The sequence below is a fragment of the Heterodontus francisci genome, unplaced genomic scaffold (assembly GCF_036365525.1).
Source record: "Heterodontus francisci isolate sHetFra1 unplaced genomic scaffold, sHetFra1.hap1 HAP1_SCAFFOLD_292, whole genome shotgun sequence".
NCBI classification, from domain to species: domain Eukaryota; kingdom Metazoa; phylum Chordata; class Chondrichthyes; order Heterodontiformes; family Heterodontidae; genus Heterodontus; species Heterodontus francisci.
The window spans coordinates 2,328,317-2,332,805 of record NW_027141280.1 but is presented as its reverse complement, the minus strand read 5'-3'; positions in this window follow the sequence as shown (position 1 = coordinate 2,332,805).

Below are 4,489 nucleotides of genomic sequence, written 5' to 3'. Positions count from 1 at the left end.
ACAGAGTGTCTGAGTGTGACAGAGAGCGTCTGAGAGTTTCAGTGAGCGTCGGAGAGTGATAGAGATTGTCAGAGAGTGTCAGAGAGTGATAGAGATGTCTGAGAATGGCCGAGAGTGATAGAGAGTGTCAGAGAGTGGTAGAGAGTTTCTGAGAGTGACAGAGAGTGAGAGAGAGATTCTGAGAGTGTCAGAGAGTGATAGAGAGTGTCTGAGAGTGTCAGAGAGTGTCAGAGAGTGACATAGAGTGATAGAGTGTCAGAGTCTGTCACAGAGTGTCTGAGTGTGTCAGAGAGTGTCAGAGAGTGTCAGAGAGTGATAGAGAGGGATAGAGAGCGTCAGAGAGTGATATAGAGTGATACAGAGTGTCTGAGAGTGACAGAGAGCGTCTGAGAGTGTCAGTGAGTGTCAGAGAGTGATAGAGAGTTTCAGAGAGTGATAGAGAGTGTCAGCGAGTGATAGAGAGTATCAGAGAGTGATAGAGTGTCAGAGAGAAATAGAGAGAGACAGAGAGTGATAGAGAGTGTCTGAGCGTGTCAGAGAGTGTCAGAGTGTGTCAGAGAGTGATATAGAGTGATAGAGAGTGTCAGAGAGTGTCCTAGAGTGATAGAGAGTGTCAGAGTGTGTCAGAGAGTGATAGAGAGTTATTGAGTGTGTCAGAGATTGTCTTAGAGCGATAGAGAGTGTCAGAGAGAGATAGAGAGTGTCTGAGAGTGACAGAGAGTGAGAGAGAGTGTCTGAGAGTGTCAGTGAGTGTCAGAGAGTGATGGAGAGTGTCTGAGAGTGTCAGTGTGAGATAGAGAGTGATAAAGAGCCTCAGAGAGTGATAGAGAGTGTCAGAGAGTGATAGAGAGTGACAGAGAGTGTCTGAGAGTGTCAGAGAGTGTCAGAGTGTGTCAGAGAGTGACAGAGAGTGATAGAGAGTGTCAGAGAGTGTCATAGAGTGATAGAGAGAGTCAGAGTGCGTCAGAGAGTGATAGAGAGTGATTGAGTGTGTCAGAGAGTGTCAGAGAGCGATAGAGAGTGTCAGAGAGTGACAGAGAGTGTCGGAGAGTGATGGAGAGTGATGCAGAGTGTCTGAGAGTGACAGAGAGTGAAAGAGAGTGTCAGAGAGTGATAGTGAGTGACAGAGAGTGTCTGACAGTGTCAGTGAGTGTCAGAGAGTGATAGAGAGTGTCAGAGAGTGTTAGAGAGTGACAGAGAGCGTCAGAGAGTGTCATAGAGTGATAGAGAGTGTCAGAGTGTGTCACAGAGTGTCAGAGTGTGTCAGAGAGTGATAGAGAGTGATAGAGATTGTCAGAGAGTGATAGAGAGTGTCTGAGAGTGACAGAGAGAGTCTGAGAGTGTCAGTGAGTGTCTGAGAGTGTCAGTGAGTGTCAGAGAGTGATAGAGAGTGTCTGGGATTGTCAGTGAGTGATAGAGAATGAGAGAGAGCCTCTGAGAGTGTCAGAGAGTGTCAGAGAGTGATAGAGAGTGTCAGAGAGTGATAGAGAGTGATAGAGAGTGTCAGAGTCTGTCACAGAGAGTCTGAGTGTGACAGAGCGCGTCTGAGAGTTTCAGTGAGTGTCAGAGTGTGATAGAGAGTGTCAGAGAGTGTCGGAGAGTGATAGAGATGTCTGAGAATGTCCGAGAGTGACAGAGAGTGTCAGAGAGTGATAGAGAGTGATATAGAGTATCTGAGAGTGTCAGAGAGTGTCAGAGAGTGTCATAGAGTGATAGAGAGTGTCAGAGTCTGTCACAGAGTGTCTGAGTGTGTCAGAGAGTGTCAGAGAGTGTCAGAGAGTGATAGAGAGGGATAGAGAGCGTCAGAGAGTGATATAGAGTGATAGAGAGTGTCTGAGAGTGACAGAGAGCGTCTGAGAGTGTCAGTGAGTGTCAGAGAGTGATAGAGAGTGTCAGAGAGTGATAGAGAGTGTCAGAGAGTGATAGAGAGTATCAGAGAGTGATAGAGTGTCAGAGAGTAATAGAGAGTGACAGAGAGTGTCTGAGAGTGTCAGAGAGTGTCAGAGTGTGTCAGAGAGTGATATAGAGTGATAGAGAGTGTCAGAGAGTGTCCTAGAGTGATAGAGAGCGTCAGAGTGTGTCAGAGAGTGATAGAGAGTTATTGAGTGTGTCAGAGAGTGTCTTAGAGCGATAGAGAGTGTCAGAGAGAGATAGAGAGTGTCAGAGATTGTAAGAGAGTGATAGAGAGTGTCAGAGAGTGATAGAGAGTGTTAGAGAGTGTCAGAGTCTGTCACAGAGAGTCTGAGTGTGACAGAGCGCGTCTGAGAGTTTCAGTGAGTGTCAGAGTGTGATAGAGAGTGTCAGAGAGTGTCAGAGAGTGATAGAGATGTCTGAGAATGTCCGAGAGTGACAGAGAGTGTCAGAGAGTGATAGAGAGTGATATAGAGTATCTGAGAGTGTCAGAGAGTGTCAGAGAGTGTCATAGAGTGATAGAGAGTGTCAGAGTCTGTCACAGAGTGTCTGAGTGTGTCAGAGAGTGTCAGAGAGTGTCAGAGAGTGATAGAGAGGGATAGAGAGCGTCAGAGAGTGATATAGAGTGATAGAGAGTGTCTGAGAGTGACAGAGAGCGTCTGAGAGTGTCAGTGAGTGTCAGAGAGTGATAGAGAGTGTCAGAGAGTGATAGAGAGTGTCAGAGAGTGATAGAGAGTATCAGAGAGTGATAGAGTGTCAGAGAGTAATAGAGAGTGACAGAGAGTGTCTGAGAGTGTCAGAGAGTGTCAGAGTGTGTCAGAGAGTGATATAGAGTGATAGAGAGTGTCAGAGAGTGTCCTAGAGTGATAGAGAGCGTCAGAGTGTGTCAGAGAGTGATAGAGAGTTATTGAGTGTGTCAGAGAGTGTCTTAGAGCGATAGAGAGTGTCAGAGAGAGATAGAGAGTGTCAGAGATTGTAAGAGAGTGATAGAGAGTGTCAGAGAGTGTTAGAGAGTGACAGAGAGCGTCAGAGATTGTCATAGAGTGATAGAGAGTGTCAGAGTGAGTCACAGAGTGTCAGAGTGTGTCAGAGAGTGATAGAGAGTGATAGAGATTGTCAGAGAGTGATAGAGAGTGTCTGAGAGTGACAGAGAGAGTCTGAGAGTGTCAGTGAGTGTCTGAGAGTGTCAGTGAGTGTCAGAGAGTGATAGAGAGTGATAGAGAGTGTCTGGGATTGACAGTGAGTGATAGAGAATGATAGAGAGCCTCTGAGAGTGTCAGAGAGTGTCAGAGAGTGATAGAGAGTGTCAGAGAGTGATAGAGAGAGACAGAGAGTGTCAGAGAGTGTCAGAGAGGGATAGAGAGTGATAGAGAGCGTCAGAGTGTGTCAGAGAGTGATAGAGAGTTATTGAGTGTGTCAGAGAGTGTCTTAGAGCGATAGAGAGTGTCAGAGAGAGATATAGAGTGTCAGAGAGTGATAGAGAGTGTCTGAGAGTGACAGAGAGTGAGAGAGAGTGTCTGAGAGTGTCAGTGAGTGTCAGAGAGTGATAGAGAGTGTCTGAGAGTGTCAGTGTGTGATAGAGAGTGATAAAGAGCCTCTGAGAGTGTCAGAGAATGTCAGATTGAGATAGAGAGTGACAGAGGGTGTCAGAGAGTGATAGAGAGTGTCAGAGAGTGAAAGAGAGTGACAGAGAGTGTCTGAGAGTGTCAGAGAGTGTCGGATTGTGTCAGAGAGTGATAGAGAGTGATAGAGGTTGTCAGAGAGTGATAGAGAGTGTCTGAGAGTGACAGAGAGAGTCTGAGAGTGTCTGAGAGTGTCAGTGAGTGTCTGAGAGTGTCAGTGAGTGTCAGAGAGTGATAGAGAGTGTCTGAGAGTGACAGAGAGAGTCTGAGAGTGTCTGAGAGTGTCAGTGAGTGTCTGAGAGTGTCAGAGAGTGATAGAGAGTGTCAGAGAGTGATAGAGAGAGACAGAGAGTGTCAGAGAGTGTCAGAGAGGGATAGAGAGTGATAGAGAGCGTCAGAGAGTGTCAGAGAGTGATATAGAGTGATAGAGAGTGTCAGAGTCTGTCACAGAGTGTCTGAGTGTGACAGAGAGCGTCTGAGATTTTCAGTGAATGTCAGAGAGTGATAGAGAGTGTCAGAGAGTGTCAGAGAGTGATATAGATGTCTGAGAATGTCCGAGAGTGACAGAGAGTGTCAGAGAGTGATAGAGAGTTTCTGAGAGTGACAGAGAGTGAGAGAGAGATTCTGAGAGTGTCAGAGAGTGATAGAGAGTGATATAGAGTGTCTGAGAGTGTCAGAGAGTGTCAGAGAGTGTCATAGAGTGATAGAGAGTGTCAGAGTCCGTCACAGAGTGTCTGAGTGTGTCAGAGAGTGTCAGAGAGTGTCAGAGAGTGATAGAGAGGGATAGAGAGCGTCAGAGAGTGATATAGAGTGATAGAGAGTGTCTGAGAGTGACAGAGAGCGTCTGAGAGTGTCAGTGAGTGTCAGAGAGTGATAGAGAGTGTCAGAGAGTGATAGAGAGTATCAGAGAGTGATAGAGTGTCAGAGAGTAATGGAGAGTGACAGAGAGTGTCTGA